The sequence below is a fragment of the Benincasa hispida genome, chromosome 3 (genome assembly GCF_009727055.1).
Source record: "Benincasa hispida cultivar B227 chromosome 3, ASM972705v1, whole genome shotgun sequence".
Classification (NCBI taxonomy): domain Eukaryota; kingdom Viridiplantae; phylum Streptophyta; class Magnoliopsida; order Cucurbitales; family Cucurbitaceae; genus Benincasa; species Benincasa hispida.
This window is the reverse complement of record NC_052351.1, coordinates 69663308-69684564: the sequence shown is the minus strand read 5'-3', so window position 1 is coordinate 69684564 and position 21257 is coordinate 69663308. Positions and strand designations below refer to the sequence as shown.

Sequence of the window (21257 nt, the reverse complement as noted above, 5' to 3'; positions counted from 1 at the left end):
TTGTGTGAGGGAATCTTGTTACCTGGTGAAGTAAGAAATAAGGGGTGGTTTCTAGAAGTAATGCTGAGGCAGAATACAGGGCTATGAGTCTAGAAATATGTGAAGAGATATGGTTGAAGAAAGTTTTGTCTGATCTTCACCAGGACAGTCATGAGCCTATGAAACTTTATTGCGATAACAAGTTAGTTATCAGTATTGCCAACAATCCAGTGTAGCATGACACAACAAAACATGTGGAGATCAACAGACACTTTATTAAAGAAAAACTAGACAACGACAATATTTGTATTCCTTACATTCCTTCAAGCCAACAGGTTATTGATGTCCTCACTAAAGGATTGCCAAGGTAGAGCTTCAACACTTGTGTTAGCATGTTGGTTCTTATTGATATCTACGCCCCAACTTGAGGGAGAATGTTGAAATATGGTGTATTTGTCCTAAGGGCGTTTTATTCTTTTACTCCTCTCTGCTATTTTAAGGTTGTTCCAAATTTATTTATTTTTAAGTATGTGGTACTTTGTAGATGTAACAGATTAATAAGAATTTATCTATCGTGTTTTTTTCTCCCTGACCTAAGGTTTTCCATGTAAACCTTGTCTTCATCTTTTCTTCTCTTATTTTTCAATACTAATGATTCTTAGGATCCCCCTAAGATGTTGAGTTTCTCTTTCGATGTTGAATCTTAGACTCCCCCTAAGACTGAGAATCCCTTCTCTAATAGCAATAGCTTAGGCTCCCCCTAAGACCATGATTATCTTGAACGTGTTGTAATCAACGAATGAAGAACTTGTATAGTAGAATAGTAAGAAATAAGCAAGAACACCACGAGGCACACAATGGTCATAGAACAAACACTTGTCTTGCTTGATTAACAAAAGCGACAAACAAAAATGACCGTCTCAAAAAAACAACATAATACTTCTTTTAAATGAATCCAAAAAAGGGAAAAACCATTATTCGGAGAAGATAAGTCGTTCCTCAATAAAAGAAAATATTAAATGAAACAAATCTGTCAGATATTTCCATATTAAGAAAAAATATTTTGCATGAAAATAATTTGTTGTCTGCCACTGATGTTAAGACTTTTTTTGAGACATCTACAGAAACCATTGCCTTAGAAAAATATGAAGCCAACAAATGAAATCTCCAAGATGGCACATATTTTATATCAGTTGAATTATCGTGATCAAAATAAAATTTTCTTATTCCAAAATAAGCATAGCCCAAATAACATCATGACATCAATCTCAAGATTGATGGAATGCTCATTAAATTAAAAAGTTTTCTTCCATGATCAAAATTAATATGGCTATTTTAATAATCCATAGAATGCTTGATAGAATGATTTTGAAGACAATATTGAGATTGATAGAATGCTAATTAAATTTAAAAAAAATTATAGAATGCTTGATCATGGCATCATTCGAGATCGATAGAATGCCTTGTTACGTGTATCAATTTAAACTTCGAACTTTCATAAATATATCAATTTAAATCTAATCCTAATCTTTCATTACTATGTCGAAATAAAACATAATATAGGGTTTAAATTTATACAATTATGAAATTTTAAGGTTTAAATTGATACAACTATTAGTTTTGAGTTTAAATTGATACAACCTCCAATGTTTACAGTGTAAAATGGAAATTATTTGTTAGGGTTTAAATTGATAAAATCCCAGTGTTTAGAGTTATAAATTGATATTTACTCAAGAATTTAATCAACTAAGGGTACTCTGCCTCTCACTCTCTTTCAGACACTTGTTTGATCTTTATGCTCTTACTTCCCATGGTAGTTCTCTCACTCAGTATATTTTGATCTTTCTATGTTTGAAATGCAAGTAAAATTATCATTCAAAAATAAATTAAAGAGGATTTGAATTATATGGAAGAATTGGGAAAGTTATTTACAAGTAGAGCAAAAAAGATAAAAATAATACAAATTTGGCGAAAGGGAATTTTCAAAAATAGAAAATTAAGAGAAACTATTTATACAAAATAGCAAAATTTAATCTTCGTTAATAGAGGATGATAGAAGCTATTAGAAGTCTATCAGTGTCTATCATTAGTAGAAGTTCATCACTAATAGAAACTAATAGAAGCCTATTAGTGTCTATCAACAAAAGAAATTGATTAGAAGTCTATCATTGATACTATCAGTGATAGAAACTGATACAAGTTCATCAGTGATAGAAACTGATACAAATCTACCATTGATACTATCAGTGATAGAAACTAATACAAGTCCATCAGTGATAGAAACTGATAGAAGTATACCGTTGATACTATCAGTGATAGAAATTGATATAAGTCCATCACTGATACACACTAATAGAAGTGATACACACTAATAGAAGTCTATTATTGTCTATTAGTGATAGAAACTAATAGAATTAGCTATCATTGATAGAGGCTGATAGAAGTTCATCAGTGTCTATTATTGTCTATCAGTGATAGAAACTGATAGAATTAGCTATCATTGATAGAGGCTGATAGAAGTTCATCAGTGTCTAACAATGATAGAAATGAATAGAAGTGTATCATTGATACTATAATGTTAGATACAAGTCTATCATTGATGGACGCAGATAGAAGTCTATCAGTATCTATTACTATTTTTTTTACTATTTCTATAAATAGTTTGACAGCTTTTCTATCCGAAATTTCCCTTTGGTGAACTTATTTTGGATTCTACTTCTACCCTTTTTTTCAAAAGAAGATTATGCTCGATAGGTGATCGACAATTTATTCGCCCGATCTCGATTGTATTCTTCTACACAGTTCACAATCAATTTTCCCCACACAGAAATGATAATCTCCCTCCATAAACCCAAACACAACTCATTCCTATTTAGGAGGCAAGCTTCGGAGCCAGAAGTGGATTTAATAAGAAGAAAATGTATTGAAACCTTTCATTTGAGAATGAAGTATATGTATCAAGAAGCAAGTTTTGAAATCTCAATGGTGAAATTCATGATGGATTATCAGATGTGTGTGAGAGTAAGATGGGTGTATCTCTTATCGATGTTCCTATACCCAAGATAGATGTTATTAAATGGGTGTATCTCATTTCTTTTTAAGTTCATAATTAAGCCAACTTTACAAATTTTATGTTTTGTTATTTGAATATTTTTCTTTGATATAAACAAATAAAGCTCAAAAAAGCTATCAAAGGTTCAAATCTACTAATAATAGTTATTACTAGAGACAGTGATAATCCGTGGTAGTCTTCGATCAATGGCTATCAATGATAGAATATGCTTAAAAATTGTATGTCTTATCAACTTCTTTAAATAAGTCTATCACCGATGGTCATTGATAATCTTCTATTGCTGATATCATATTCTATCAATAATTTTGTTAGAAATGCGACCAAAGTCCCACATTGGTTAGATAAGAGGAGGATCATGGGTATATAAGTGAAAATGACTATCTTCATTGGTATGAGGCCACATAACTACTATTATGAAACTTGATGATTGGCTTGTTGGTGTTAAGTCACTTATGAATTGAGTATAAAAAAGAAAATTAAGAAAAGAAATGAAAAATGAAAAAATGGAGGAAAGAAGCAAAAATAGAAGAAAAGAAAGAAAATAAAAAGACTAAAAAAAGAGATGTGCAACAAGACAAGGAAGGGCAAGGACAAAAAAATTATATTTTTAAAACTCGAGGACTAAAAAAAGTATATTTTTAAAACTTGAGGACAAAAAAATATAGTTTCTCTAAATTATTTATATCAAGACTAAAAAAAGTATATTTTTAAAACTTGAGGACAAAAAAATATAGTTTCTCTAAATTATTTATATCAAGAACACGTATTTTCAAAAAATAAATTATAGGGGATCTTCAAAAATAAAAAAATAAGAGAAACTATTTAACAAAATAGCAAAATTTTAACTTTCTTTGATAGAGGCTGATAAAGCCTAATAGAAATCTATCAATGTTTTTTAGTGGTTTCTTCATTTTCTTTTTTTTTTCTGCTATTTTTAAAATAGTTTGACATATTACCTATTTGTTAAAATTTTCCAAAATTATAAAACGAAATTGAAATTTGAATTAGATGAGTAAAATTTAAGATATTATTTTCTTTTTTAAAAATACCTCATTCTTTATTTTTATTTAGTTATTAAAAACATTTTCAAGCATTAAAATTTGAATACGTAGGTAGAAATAATGTATTATAATTCTTCTACCATTTTATTATGTTAATTCATTGATTGGAAAAATAAAAGGGTATATCGATAATCATCTATATTTCAGTATGACTCCATATGAAAGTAAAAAACATCAATGAGTTTTTAATTAATGTTCTAGATAACTCATAGTAAACAATCTCAAATGGAGTGACATTTTCATTATAATTGATTTTCATTATGATTTCATTTCATTTTATCCAACAAGATAAGTAAAAAGGTCAAAACGAATATAACTCAACTGACATGCAAATGTGTTAGTGACAAAAAAGTATGTGATTCAAATCGTTTGCTTCTATTATACTTTTCAAGAAAAAAAAGGTAAGTAAATTGAGCTTAAAGTTATTCAAATTTAGGGTTAACAACTAAAAATAAAAAATGAAGTAGGACACAACAAGATAACTAGGTTCATGGGTTTCAAAAATAAGTAAATCTTTTTCCCTATTCGTACATTCCAATCACATAGTTAGATGAATCCGGAAATGGATTCACAAGGAGAATAGGAAGAAGTTTCATGCTCAACATCACAATTTTGTCACTTTCACTCAAGACATTTTTGTCGACTTTAAAGAGAAATAGGAACAAGTGAATTTGAAAACAATATAGAAATGGACCAGCACAAAATACATAGACAAAACATAGTGGAGGGGTCTACCAAACATACCTCTCATATAATCGATTTCTCTCATTTGAAATTAAATGCATAGATTTGGACATTTCCACCTCTCATCTCTCAACTCGGACATTGAGAAGTCATCTAAGAAAATGTCATTGAGTCCAAAAGATATGTTGTTTTTCATCATATTTCTTAAGGAATCTTTCAAATTTATACCCCTTAAACTTTTGCAGTTGTGTTAATTTAATCTCTAAACTAATAATTATATTAATTATTCAAATTTCTCTAGGCCCAATTACTCAAGATCAACACTAAGATAATGAAGAAATGGTTGAGAAAGGTTTTGTCAAATTCTCGATACTCGATAAGTTTCTACTCGATACTCGATGGAAATTTTCTTCTATCCTCAACGAGTTTCTGTTCTTTGTTCGATGAAACACGATGAGTGCTGATCGATACTTGACTCTACTCGATGAGTCTTGATCTTTACTCGAAGTAACTCGAAGATGAAAACCTCTAACTCGATTCTATGGATAGAAGAAAATCGATGCGCGATTGAACTCGATACTCTGAAATTCAACACGATTTGATAACAAGATTGTATTTTTGCGATTTGCAGAAAGATTGATGTCAATTGAAAGAAGAAGATAAAGAGAAGAAGAAGAAACACACAGGATTACGTGGTTCGGCCAATATGCCTACGTCCACGGGAAGATTCACGTTCTTTTCACTTGAAGATTGCATACAACTTGTTTTGTTTATAGAAAAATAGAAATTATGAATTACTCTGTTTGTTTTCTGATCAATGGTATTTATAACATATACCAACAGACCGTTACAAGATAAAGTTATTTATAAACTAAACTAGCTAAGGTATTTGAGTCACAGTTTCTTCAAATTCTCCACCTTGACTTTAATGCCTTTCATTCTTTTGATCTTCCTGATTCTAACCATTCTGTCTACCCTGTCTCTGGAAGTTCAGAACCAACCTATTCTAGCAATTTAAGTTTTGAAACTAGCTTTGTGAACATATCAGTTGCATTCTCTGATGTGTGAATCTTTAAGATTTATATTTCCCTTGTCTCTAGTTTGTCTCTGATGAAATGATATTTTATATCAATGTGTTTAGTTCTAGTGTGGTATTGTGGATTTTGGGATAAATGGATAGCACTTTGGTTGTCACAATAGAGTTTTAACATTGTTTGATTTATTTCAAAATCTTTCAGCAATCTCTTAAGCCACAATGCCTCCTTAATTGCTTCTGTTAAAGCCATATATTCAACTTTTGTTGTAGATAAAGCTACTATAGGTTGTAGTGTTGCTTTCCAGCTGATTAGATTAGGACCATAAAGGAATAGGTAGTCTGTTAAAGATCTCTTTTTGTCCAAATCACCAACATAGTCAACATCCACATATCCATATAGTTCTAAGTTTGGTTCAGCTACTTTTTGGTAGACTAGCCTTGAGTTTTTAAACCAAACTAAGTATCTTAGGATCCATTTAGTAGCCTCCCAGTATCTCTTACTTGGGTTAGACATATATCTACTAACAAGGCTAGCTGAATATGAGAGATCAGATAGGGTAGAAATCATTAAATACATTAGGCTTCCGACTGCCTGACTATAGGGTATAACTGATATCTTTTTTTTATGTTCTTGATCAAAATCTTTAGGAGAATTGGCTGAGGATAACTTGAAGTCTGAGCAATAGATAAACTTACAGGTTTAGCATCACTCATATTCAACCTTTTTAGGATCTTTTCACAATAGTTAAAGTGGTTGTTGCTTAAAATAGACTCCTCCCTATTTCTTAGGATTTCAATTCTTAGGACCTTGCTTGCTTCTCCCAAGTCCTTCATATCAAACTCCCTTTTTAACAGGTTTTTAACACAGGTTGGATCTTCCTTGGACCTACCTGACAGTAACATATCATCCACATATATGAGTAGGTAAATCTTGTCCTTGTAGGAACCTGTATTTACATAAACACATGAGTCAACCTTGTTCTTGTAGGAACCTGTATTTACATAAACACATATGTCAAATGAACTTCTTTTGAATCCAATGCTAGAAATATAGTCATTGAACCTTCTATACCAACACCTAGGTGATTGTTTTAACCTATAGATTGACTTATTGAGTAAGTAATAGAGATTTTCTTTTCCTCTAACTTCAAATCCCTTAGGTGCATCATATAGATTGTCTCTTCTAGGTGTCCATGAAGGAAGATAGTTTTCACATCTAGTTGATACAATTATAAGATATTTTGAGCAACCAAGGATAAGAGAAGTCTTATGGAGGTTTGTTTGACAATTGGAAAGAAAATCTCTGAGTAGTCTATTCCTTCTCTTTGAGTAAACCCCTTTGTTACCAACCTTGCCTTATACCAAGGTTTTTTATCACAAGATGCACCTTTCTTAAGTTTGAAAACTCATTTAAAGGCAACTGGTTTATAACCTTTAGGCAGAGGAACTAAAGACCAAGTATCATTCACAATTAGTGCATGCATTTTCTCATTTTCTCATTTTCTCATGCATTAGTAGAAACTTTTCACAACTGGTTTATAACCCTTGCACACAACTTGTTGCTTCTTCAAAGGTTGTTGGTTATTCAAACTTCTCTAGACCCAATTAATCAAGATCAACACTAAGATGATGAAGAAATGGCTGAGAAAGGCTCTATCAAATCTTCGATGCTCGATAAGTTTCTACTCGATACTTCATAGAAATTTTCTTCTATTCTCGACGAGTTTCTGTTCTTTGTTTGATGGAACACGATGAGTGTTGATCGATACTGACTCTACTCGATGAGTCTTGATCTTTACTCGAAGCAACTCGAAGACAAAAACCTCTTACTCGATGCTACTCGATAGAAGAAAATCGATGCGCGATTGAACTCGATACTCTGGAATTCAATACGATTTGATAACAAGATTGTATTTTTTCGATTTGCAGAAAGATTGATGTCGATCGAAAGAAGAAGAGAAAGAGAAGAAGAGAAACACATAGGATTACGTAGTTTGGCCAAAATGCCTACGTCTAGGGGAAGATTCACGTTCTTTTCACTTGAAGATTGCGTACAACTTGTTTTGTTTACAGAAAAATAAAAATTATGAACTACTCTGTTTGTTTTCTAATCAATGATATTTATAACATATACCAACAGAGCATTACAAGATAAAGTTAGTTATAAACTAAACTAGCTGAGGTATTTGACTCACGGTTTCTTCATTAATTATAACCTTGAACTTTTTTAAGTATATCAATGTATACCTCTCCTTTAGATTTAGTTTGAAAACTATCATGCTAGACATTTAGGGCCTTTTGAATTGACGACTAAAGAAAAAGTGTTTCTAAAATAACGTCATTTTTATTTCAACTCTTTTGGTAAAAACCATTCAAAATACACTTTGAAAGTGTTTCAAAAGCTATTTTGAATGGTTCCAAAAAACTTCAATTTTTTTTCAAAATGACTTATTTACAAAATTAAACACTTTGAAAAGATAAAACAAATACACTCTTAATTTTTTTAATTAAATTTTTAAATTGTTAAAAGTGGAACATTTTTTAAAATCCTTATGAGGATTATATTTGAAAATCATTATTGCATTCAATTCTTAAATGTTTATATCCTTCTTCAACCAAACAAATAATTTGAATTGATTCATGGTCATTTTCAAAAGCAATCTTAAATGAGACTTTAAATTAATTCGATTAAGAAAGTTAAAGTGCTTAATCGATAAAATTATAAATCTAACATAATGTTTATCCAAACAGAATGTAATAGAGGGTTTAAATATATGTAGCTATCAATTTAAGATTTAAATTGATACAATTCCAAAAGTTTAGAGGGGTGTAAATTGATATTTTCTCTAATATAAAAAATGAGTGAGAAGAAATTTCTACCGACTTTCTTTTTTCCCTTTGTCTTTTTGTTAAGTTCAATAAACATAATAGATATATACAAGATTAAAGTAAAGAGTATAGAGACTGTAGTGGGTGTCACAATTAGGATTTTTATTATTATTGGGACAAAAATGCTAGGCAATGTATGAAAATATATACAAATAAATGTACACCATATTGGTTGATTTTGCTAATCAATTATGAAGTCGTGAGGGAATGTTATTATTAAAAAACAAAATGGTCCAAAAAATGAGATGATTAATTATTGCATAGGATAAACAATATTTAGTTATTGCATGCTTAAATGATTTAAAGGAGAAAAAGATAATCTATAAAGACCGTCTTTTTCTTCAAATTTTCCAAAACAAATCCCCACGGATAGTTACGAACTTTTTTTCTTGATCAATAAATCCGTTTGGGACACTACCACACGATTTCCTTGTTATTGTCAAGAACAAGAACCAAAGAAATAGTTGATGTTTCACAAAAAGTTATAAAGAAGGGCCGGGAGATCACGTGCAGAAGATTTTTATTTTATATATATATTCATATCTTTTATTTGAAAGAAATAGTTGCCACATCACTATAACAAAATAATATGTTGTGCTTCAAAATTAAAGTTCATGGACAAACGAAGGACATGCTCAAACGTGTCTTCTTTACAATGATTGGTTTGATCGAATCCAATACTGATTAAGCTTAGAACACGATTGATAATTTTTTTATAGTCCAGTTTAGCCTAAAATTTAAAATTGCGTTGGCCACAAATAAGTTAAAAGGACATTTACAAATATTGGAATGAGGCTCAAAACATTATTGATAAATTTTATTATATTTACAATTATTCAAAATATTCTCATACACTTTATTATTAGTCTTAAAAATATTATCTAATATAATTACCCTTAAATTTATTGGTCATAACATCCAATTTTGCTAAGACCCGCATAGAAATTTTTTCAAGAAGTACAAAAAATGTTCTCATAAATAAAAGCAATAATCTGTAAAAAGCTTTGAAAGAGAAGACAAGATATATTTGATATAAATACAATACAATATGTATGATATATATTTGATTTTTCTAGAAATAATAAATCTGGATATATTTTATTAGTGCATGAACAAGACGATTTGTACAGTGGGTGTACACGCGCGTGTGGATGCATGTATGTGTGTATGTACGTGCGTACGTGTGTGTGCATAACGTTTATTTACATTTTTCAACATATTACTTTATATTCGACATGATACTTAAGATCACAATGAAAAGGTGATCAATTTTAAGCTAGAAATATTGAAGGATAAAAAATGAGATGTCTTAAAATAAAAGAAATATTAATTTGAAATATTCTGCATTAGATGATGAATAACAATAAAAACTAATAAATAACAAAAACAAAGTCAAAATTTGAAAATGAAGTTAATAAGGAATTAATTAAATATTTCAAAAAATTTAAAATTATAGTGAAAAAGTTAAATTAGTTCAAAATTATAACTAAAAGATCTTAACGGAAGAATTCAAAATATAGAACATTTATGCAATATTTGGGGATACAAAAAGGACTTTGTGTATAAAAATCTCCAATTTTATTACTTGAGCCCAAATCCAAAGGATAAGTCCAAAAGTAACCAAGCCTAAGTGATATCTCTCTAAATGATCTATTATAGGTCGTCAAGCATAGTTTGTATTTTAGAGTGTTACGAATGATTTAGGGTTAATTTAGAGCATTTGGAAGCTTAATCGAGCAACCAAGACTTCAAGGATGTGAAATAACCAAAGTGCCCTTAGAAATAGTGTTCAAGGCTTTGTGGCACGCTCAGTGCTTGAAGGCATAAGGGTAGCATCGTGACACGACCCTACAACGCCGTAATACTACCACCATTTCAAATGAATGGCGATGTGACGTTGGTGCTCAACACTGCGGGCACTAAGCTTTTTCAAGTAGTGCTGCAATACTACTTACCAGCATCGCGACACTGTCGCAATTTCTATATATATCCCTCTTTCATTTTCGAACTTGGTATGGAAGTTTTAGGGAGGTCTAGGCTCGATTTTGACCGATTTTGGCCAAAACTCATGAGTTTTCTTTATTTTTGCTTTGTAATGAACGATTTTGGCAGGGGGATATAATGCTTAATGATCGGTTAGGCCCATAACGTTGATTTTAAGGTTCGTTGGGCTTGTATTTACGAATTTTGTGATGTTTTGATGGACTATGCATGGCTTTTTTCAGGTTTTCTAGTTTTCTTTTCCTTACTTTAATTTCTACAATGAGCATGTTATTGAAGAGATTGAATCTCATGCGGAAGCGAATAAATATTTTTGCATCAATTTAACTCGTGAATTGTAAAGAACAGAAAAGATAAAACAAAAAGAGATTAAGCATGTGCTTAACCACACACACCACTTTCATCTTGAACGCATGACCTTCCCACCATTCTTTTATTGCTTTTGAGTAGTTTTTCTTTCTTTTCTTTTCTTTTTTTTCTTTTTCTTTTTCTTTTTATTTTTATTTTTTTTATTTTTTTTTTTTTTGTTTTGTTTTGATAGAAACAATCATCAACGCACTGATTTAACATTACGTGGGTAAGTTTCATTCATCAAGTTCAACATTAATTATTAGTTCAAAGTTTCAAAGACCCTATATTCGACCCTGGTATTTACTAAGACACTCCACTTAAGCTTTATTAAACTCTTTAATAAAATCAATCACCTATTGTATGCTTATAAAATATTTTCCCAATTCACCTTCCAAGTCGGTTCCCAGGTGGAGTTGTTCCATTTCCGTCAGCTTAAATACCCCGCCTAAATATAATGTTTCTTAGACAAATGTCTCTTATGGGCAATTATTTTACAAATTTAATATTTTAATGGAATTCATTTTAATCCTATTAAAATAAGTTAAAAGATTAACTTATTTTTAATCTCAATAGATTTACTTCTAACGTAAGTTTAGGCGAATTAATTTTAAACCATTTAAAAATAATTTGGAGCTATGTTTCCTTGCAACTCATGATTATAGAATTTAATCCATCTCATTAAACATATAACACTTATATTATAATGTCATGTTAAAGTCTATAATTTGCATCTAATGACATCGATCAAATATAATGCTTATATTTATCTAAGTAGTGTCATACTTAATGCAAGGTTCATTTTCATTGGCTAAATATGATGTTTATATTTGTCATCCATGAAAAATAAATATACATATTCATCATTCCACCGTACATTATAATATTTATAACATTTTATGATGCATTAACATGCTTAATTAATCATACAACAAAATAATATAATACTTATATTATGATGCATGGCCATGCTAATTTAATCATGCATTCATAAAATACATTGATATTTAATTATGATGCATGGATATGTTTATCCTACGGTGAGATTTTAAATCTATATAACATACATTATGTAATATAAATTCAAACATTGAATTAAACATACATCCAATACATAATAAATTAAAATAAACAGCAAATATTTGACCAAATTTTGGTAACTTAAAAAATAATTAAATTAATATGATTAATGTATATTAATTTAATTAATAAAAATAAAATTACATACAATCAAGAAAAAACTATTGCAAACACCAGAAAGGAGACTTGAACCCACGACCGTCAGACTCCTCGCGCACGCCTATGAAGTTTGGAGCGTTGCAATGCTAAGGATGTTGTCCGTCTCCCTTGGCTCCCTAGCATCGCAACACTTGCAATCCAGAAGGCTCCCCTTTACTGCATTTTACTCGAACTTGGACCGAAAACCTCCAATTTCTCACCTATCTCTTCAGCAACTTTTGCTCCTCGATCGACACGAGCTTACAGACTCGATAGCAGAACATAAATGCCCATAAAACAATGGCCCTTATATTTTAATTGCCAAAAAATGTAAACATCCAATATCGCAAACCTCACATTCAAAATGCAGATTAAAACTCACTTTTCTCACTACTACAAAAATAGTGTTTCATGACGTTTTTTAAATTTCAAGTGTCACTTTTCTTGACGTTTCAAAAAACGTCAAGGAATCCAATGTCAAGAATGTTGATGTTCTGAACTAGGAAAAAACATCAAGAACAATGACATTTGAAATGTCAAGAATATTGATGTTCTTGACAAATAAAAAATATCAAGAACGATTCTACGTGGCATTTTTGCAATGTCAAGTGTCATAGTATTTGACATTTTAAAAACGCCAAGAAATCCTATAATCTTGACATGTTCAACATGTCAAGCCTACTTGTGATTTTTAAAAAAAAATCTGTAATCTTGACGTTTTTACCTATAATTGCTCATATATATATTTTGATCTAACAACCACATTTGGTATATATATGACATACATTCATCCATCAAATAAACAATACACGCATTTTCAATCTTATATATCAACAAAATTTCCACCAATATCTTTATCAAAAGTCCTCTTCTTTAACATTGTCAATATTATAACCTCATGAAGCATTTTTAAGTTAAAAGAATATGGAAAACCTCATATGAACAATTCCAACATTATAGTCAACTCCATATGAACAATTTCAAAAGTATAACAACTATCAACCCCCATATGAACACATTTCCTATTGTACAATCAACCCTCATCCCTTCTATGAACAATTAAAAAAATTACACCTATCAATCCTATATGAAGTAATCCTAGCAAAATCCCACTCACTATGCTCCTGCCTCCACAAGAATAATATAGCCCACCTTGAACTCGTGTTTTTAGCACCTACATCAATAACTAATATACCAAAACTACAACATATAGATTGAGATGACTTAAAATTACTAAATTTATGCACCACAACCTACGGAGTCCTAAAACTTAAAGAAAAAGAAAGAGTGAGATAAAGAACATGCAAACAAGATCTAAAAAGATGAACACACACAAATGTAGTCCTTGTGTCCTATAATCCATTCCTGTTTCAAAAGTCACAATTTTACACAAACAAACACCAGAAATAGACATAAAACATAGTAAAATGATACATGTTAAACATCTTCCTGTGAAGATACTTTTTTTCTACATTTTAACTTACACAAAGTTATATTAGCATAACCTTTAAGACCTATAAAAGTTTAAACTAATACTTCTACCATACTTCTAGGAAATCATGCAATGCTATTTCCTTCCTAAATATATAGTTTAGCTTACTACCATAGACCAACATCAGTACCAAACTTATCCCTTCAAAGAATCTCCAAAAATCACTTATTATTTGAAATTTTTTCATAAAAACATCACGTTTTTAAAATTACAAATGTCAAGAAATGTGTTTTTTCTTGTAGTAAATTTTGATACAATATATATGCTAACCTTTTGTCATATCTCCGTATACTCTACTCTTCTTTTACAAGTCTCAAACTCACAAGAATAATATAACATCTATCTTACACTCGAAAGTAATAATGAAAAAATCTCAAGATCCATCAACATAATAAAACTTAATACTAACATTAAAAGATAACAACTAAATATCAACTTTTCAAACTCAATTAACAAAAGTTTAAAAGTATACTTTAATCACACTAAACTCCAAATCAAACTTCAATCACACAATTAAGCTCCAAACATACTTTGAACACTAAAGAAATACTTAAAAAGTATACTTTATTCACACAAGCACCAGATCAAACTTTTTTTTTTTTTTTTGGGCGGGGGAGGGGGTTCACATTCAAGCCCACTACGTCAAGTCCAAGGAGAACAATGGAAAAAAACAAATTATAAATCTCTTGTTGAGCTGCTACACCCAAGCAGAACATCCCATTAATGACCAAAAAGAACTTGTATACCAGAAAAATCAGTGAAGAGGAGCAGAACAATGCAAGTTACAAGCAAAAAGAAAATACACAAAAGTGCACAAACCTCCTTCAATATTCAAATAATGTAGGCCTTCGGCGTTTAATTTTTCTGACTATGCAAAATGCAAAACTATATGTGCTCATCCTACATATACTTTCAGCTACCTCTTCTGCTCAAGCTTTATTTGGAAAATGATAAAGAGAGAACAATTATAGTAAGAACACATGTGAATCATTGCGCGAAAAATCATGCAAAAAAATGTAGCTGGGAAAAATCATTCCAGCAAATCAAATTTTGAGAAGGAAAGCACCTGGTAGGGCAAATTAAACTACCCTATACAGCGACAGCAAAATGCAGTATCAGCAAACTCAATATTACACCAAATCACCATTGAATAATGAGCAATACAAACTAATTATCTACAAATCAAAGCTACTGGAAGAAAGAAGTAGATTCAAGGTATAAAAGAAAAGACACCTTAGATATATGCACTCCAAGGCATCGGTGTACTCCAGAGAACTTGATGCAAATAAATGCCCTAAAACTAACAGATTTGCATCCAACAAGAAGCTTTTGCTAGTAGCTCTGTTACTCTTTCAAGAACTTTAGGGGAGAAGCTAGCACATAATCTGAGTGAAATGATTTTTCCAGAAACATACTTCACTTGTGGTCCCTTCATAACTTTGTCATATAACAATTTTACTTTCATCTCAGATACTTTTCCCACACAATTCAAGAGTCTTTTATATATAGAGATAGCAACCATAAAGCTAATATTGATTCCAACTGCAACAAAAGAGTTCTTAAAAAGAGAGGATAATGAGGGGAAAACATAAACACCCATCTAAACACGAGAAGACCGTTTCCTGAATAAAAACGGTCATTATGTGATGTACATATAGAGTTGTGTAGATTGAAAGCTTGACAGCTTTTTCAACTTTTAATTGTTGTTGCCCCCATTTCAGACCAACCCACAAAACATAATCAGACAAGTTTAATCAAATCTGAAAGGGAAAAAAATTAGCTTAAAAATTTCCTTGAAATTCATTTCAAGACCTCTTTACAGTAATGGGAGTAAGCCTAATTCCCAGCCCTAAAATAGAAAAATAACGAGGGATCTAAGTCAATAAGCATTTCGAGTTAAATCAATCAAAGATTTGGGCCTGAAGAATAATTAAGAGAAACCAATCCCATGTATTTCCCAAAAATTATAAGAGAAAAACAAGATATGCTTCAAATTTATTCTAATTTCTTAACCAATAAGAGTTTTTTTTTTTTTGCATTTTTTTGCATTTTTTTTTTTTTTGCAAAGGTATTGTTATTAAAGGTTGAGGCGAGGGAAATGAACACTATGCTTGGACTACGTTCTTGTTGGCCTAACCGATGAGAGTTCCGCATAAAGATGGAATGCAAAAGTAAAATAATCCAAGCCTTCGAATGGAAGATCTATACGCTGAAATACCCTGCAAATCGATGACTACCCACGCCGGAAAACTCCTTCTCATCTAGACCAACGCCGGTGAAAATGGCTTCTAAAATTGAGACCTCCGACGGTGCAAACGAAGACCCACCACTGATCGACAAACACCAGTGTACTTCACTTCCTCTCTCTCAATCTGCAGTGTTCCAATAAGCATATTTATTTAACCACCCTTCGCCTTTTTATCAATTTTCTTGACTTTTTTTTTTCAAATAAGCTTGTTACTTGACATTTTCTTACAAAAACGTCAAGTAAATAATAGTTCCAAACGTCAAGAAAATGTTATTTTTCTAGTAGTGTCTATAATGATTTTTGTTTCCAAAATGTGAAAAAAAAAATCTAAGAAATTGGCAATTGTAGGGAATCGAATCCCAAGCAAAATCATGTAGACGCCTTGCATTTGGTTTCATATTAGTAAAAAAAAAAAGTAAAAATGAAGAATCAAAAGACTCAAGTGACCCCAAAGAGTCAAAATGAAGAAAAGACTCAACAGACTCTGTAGAACAATAAGGGAGTGTATTAGGTGATCTTAGGGCAACTAGGGGATGTTTCTCACAATTCATTTGTGCAAATCAAGTAAAATTTGTGTGAATGTATTGAGAATGGAGTGTAATAGGTGATCTTAGGCTGCCATTTGATTTGGAGAAGTAAGGAGTGAGGAATTCACGTTGGAGGGCAGAAGGGTCAGTGGGTCGCATAGGGTAGACGCCCATCGCACATGTCATCGCCTAGCGTACAAGCGCACATAGCACGGCTGAGCACATGCCCGTGCATGCCATGCTGTCCAGCCCCTCGCGCATGCTCACCCACATCCCAGTCACCATGCCTATGTCACGCCCCGTCTGTGCAAGAAGTGTGGCCCATCTGCACACATCCTTGCGGCCATCCTGCATGCAGATTCCTCACACCGCCCACCAGCCTACCCAAATTACCTCAAAAGTTGTATTTCTGGAAGTTGAACCTATTTTTGAGTAAGTTGAGACGGGTAAGTCAAAATATTCAATTTGAGGATATATTTAAGACCAAATTGATTTAGTTGAGAAATTGGGCTAATTTAAGATTTCCTTGAAATAAGTAGAATTCGAGAAAACGGGACGAAGAGTCGTTTGGGGAAAACAGTAGGAAAAGTCACAACAAGAGACTACGAGTGGTTCCTACTTTCATATGATTTGTGAATTGTATGTATATATGCTATTATACATATATATGTAAAGTTTGGATATGGGCATGATCGAGAAATGTGTCTTCCTAACTTTTGTACAATGATTCTATTGTTGATTGGTTTCTGTTGTTTTGTCAGAATAATTGTTTTACCTTGACTTTGCTAGATCACATGAATTAACGTGAAACTGGGATTGTACCCTGGGAAATTGTTAGCGTGTCTCAAGCATGACTAACGAGATATTGTCGACATATGCACATTTGACGGGTAAGTGGGTACTGGAATTGTTTCCTCAACTAGTATATTGGGAATAAACGGGAATACTTGAAAAACACATGATCATGCCAGAAGATGCCAGTACCAGGTTGGAAGGGTTATATTTTTATGTGTTATGAATGCTTGATTGTGGAATTTGTTTTTCCAAAAATGAATCTTCAAAGCAAAACTTTTTTTTTTATAGTTTATACCATTCACTGGGCTTTGAGCTCACGTTTTCCAATGTTTTTACCCACCCCCCCCCCCTAGCAAAAAAAGGACAGACCTGAAGTGCCACTCAAGGTCTGGAATTGTCACTCTCCCGAAGCAAAATCCTGAGTCTGGTTATTATTAGAAGTCACTAGCGCTAGCTAGGGTTAGGAATGTTTTAGTATAAACTCTTGGAATTTTCATTCCAAGTTAATTGTAATATACATATCTTTTATCCAATAAGTTGGTTTAAGGATGGATAATAGGTATTACAAAGGTGGTGCTCGTTGTCTTCACATCTCTTTTCGGGTTGAGGAATGAACTCGGGAGAGGGTGTGATATCTCTCATTCCAACGTTGAGCATTATTTCACCCTTCTCGAGCTACTGGAAGGAAATAATTCCCCATAAAGAAGAACAAACATGATTAGTGCCTCTCGAATCAAGTATCCAGGCATTATGGTCATTTTTCACTAAACAAGTTTCTAGGACTAGTAAATCATATTTACTTTCCTTCTCTTTCTTCTCCTCGGTAAGATACTTGAGAAATTGTGTTTCCAGTGACCATCCACATTGTAGTTGAAGCATTTGTCCTTGTCAACCACCTTGGCCTTGCCCTTGCCTTTCCCAAAAGTGGGAACCTTCTTCTTCCCTCCTTTCCTTTTCTGAATCTTCTTAGAACTATAAGATAAGGGAACAGACTTAGTTCTAGAGGATGAACCCTTCTGGAACTTTTTGGAATGGGCAACATTTTCCTTTCCTTCTACCGATCCCTTAGTTTTCATAAGAGATTGATAAGTATATAACTCATTCAGGAGGTAGTTATGGTGTACTCTATTTTAGTCATAACCATATTGCTATGAAATTGAAGGAAACTCTTCGGAAGAGATTCCAAAATAAAGGACACCTGACTTTGCTCGTCGATGATTGTGTCGTTCGTCTCGGCAACATTGAAATGGACCATCAGATCAAGAACATGTTTTCTCATTGATTAGCCTTCCTTCATGTGCGCATTATAATCATACTTGAGGGCCTTGTGTCAAATATGAGAGGACGGTTGTTCAAACATCTCCTGGAGGGACTCCTTGAATTGACTTGCAATGACCATGGCCTTGTGTTTCTTGGTAAGAACGTCAGAGAGACTTGCCAAGATATAGACTCGGGCTTTTTCATTGGCCTTCGTCCAGCGGTCATAAGCATCTTTTAATGCTTGGGATGCATTACAAGCGGGGATTGGAGGACATTCCTCCGTTAAGACAAACCGTATATCATCTATAACTAGAATCGTATTCGAGTCAGATTTTCACATTGCATAATTTTCTCCGATTAGTTTTTCGTTCTTAAGCAAGGGAATTATTGTGGAAGACAGACTTGAACGAATAATTGATCATATTAGTTATATTTGTCTTAACTCATTACAAAAACAAGTATCTAATCAATTTAACAAAAGAAAGTAATCAAATAACCCTTATTAAACTATTGGTTTAGTTTTTGTAATGATACTTCAGAGGTTTATAGCAACAGCCACCAAAGAGTGATCAGCTACCCGTCCCTTAAATTGAGACAATCTCAGCTAATTACTAATATCAAAATAACTCTTATTCCTATAGTTCTTAGCTACCAATTTTCAGTCAAGGATTTATTAACTAGCTTAATTCATCGTGTAGATGTGGCCCTAACATTTTTGGATCCCAGAGGTATGCTTCAACAGGCTACCATAAAGAAAGATAATTGTTGAAGATTAACCAAAGAAATCCTATCCATTACTAAAGTTTGTATTGTTCTGAATTCTATGATTAGGCTCTCCGAAAGGATGGTCACTCCAGAACGACATGCAGGCAGACCATAGAAATCTCACCATACAACCTAATGAAGGAGACTATAGGATACTTTGACATGTGTCCTTTTCCCATTTACTATGAACACTTTCCATATTCACCTTGGTATTGACTCATGCAAACATTTTTCAAAAGAAGGTCGTGCCCAGGGAGATACAAAGTCGAGCATAGATCTCACGTTGTGAACTCTTAGGGATATAAGAGCTAAAAATTGATATAACCCATATTTCTCCTACTAAAGTATTCTACTATTTTAGGATTTTATTATATTTAATCATCAGCTAATGAATATATCTAAGTCCTTAATTTTCTCAATATAACATTTATATTGAATGTTTTAATAATACTTGATTTCATTTATTAAACTTTTTAATAAAATCAATCACCTATTGCATGCTTAAAAAAATATTTACCCAATTCACCTTCCAGGTCGGTTCCCAGGTGGAAGTGTTTCATTTCTATCAGCTTAAATACCCCTGCCTAGACAGAACATTCCTTAGAAAAAGGTCTCTTATGGGCAATTATTTCATAAATTTAATCTTTTAATGGAATTCATTTTAATCCTATTAAAACAAGTTAAAATATTAACCTATTTCTAATCTCATTAGAAATACTTCAAACATAAGTCTAAGCGAATTAATTTTAAACCATTTAAAAATAATTTGGACCTATTGCATGCAACTCTTGATTATAGATTTTAATCTATCCCATTAAACATATAACACTTATATTTTAATGTCATATTAAAATCTATAATTTGCATCTAATGACATTGATCAAATATAATGCTTGTATTTATCTAAGTGGTATCATGCTCAATGCAAGGTTCATTTTCATTGGAAAAATATACATTTATATTTGTCATCCATGAAAAATAAACATACATATTCATCATTCCACCATACATTATAATGTTTATAACATTGTATTATGCATGAACATGCTTAGTTAATCATACATTAAAATAATATAACACTTATATTATGATGCATGGGAATGCTAATTTAATCATACATCCATAAAATGTAACATTTATACTTAATCATGATGCATGAATATGTTTATCCTAAGGTGGATTTTGAATCTATATGACATATATTATGTAATATAAATTCAAACATTAATTTAAACATACATCCAATGCATAATAAATTAAAATAAACAACAAATATTGTACCAAAATTTGGCACCCTAAAAAATTAATTACATTAATATAACTAATTTATATTGATTTAATTAATAAAAATAAAATTATATAAAATCAAGAAAAAACTGCTGCAAACACCGGAGAGGACGCTCGAGCCGACGACCGTCAGACTCTTCACTAGCACCTATGAAGTTCGGAGCATTGCAACACTACAGATATTGTCCCTCCCCTAGCACTCCAACGTCGCAATGCTTGCAGTCCAGAAAGCTCCCTTTTGCTACGTTTTGCCTCGAATTTGGACCAAAAACCTCTGTTTTCTCACTGATCTCTTCAACAACTCTTGCTCTTCGATCGACACGAACATACAGACTCGATAGCCAAACATAAATGCCTAAAAAAAACAGGTCCTTACCATTTAATCAGTTTAAAATGTCAAACTAAGTGCTAAAAATTATAAACATCCAATGTTGCAAATCTTACATTCATAATGCGGATAAAAACCTACCTTTCTATGCTGATTTTGTTTTCCAAAATGTGAAAAACAAAATGTAAGAAATTGGCTTGGATACCAATTGTAAGGAATCGAATCCCGGGCGAAAGCTTGACGACGCCTTACATTTGATTTTTCCA

General features: G+C 31.9%; 1 long non-coding RNA gene across 1 annotated transcript; it reads right to left on the bottom strand.

The window, feature by feature from the left end:
• Window positions 1-12228: 12228 nt before the first annotated feature.
• LOC120072574 lies at window positions 12229-16235 on the bottom strand. The gene is made up of 2 exons (XR_005480536.1): window positions 15015-16235; window positions 12229-12557 (listed from the first exon to the last, which is right to left on the bottom strand). It is a non-coding gene; the product is annotated as an uncharacterized LOC120072574 (long non-coding RNA).
• Window positions 16236-21257: the final 5022 nt, after the last annotated feature.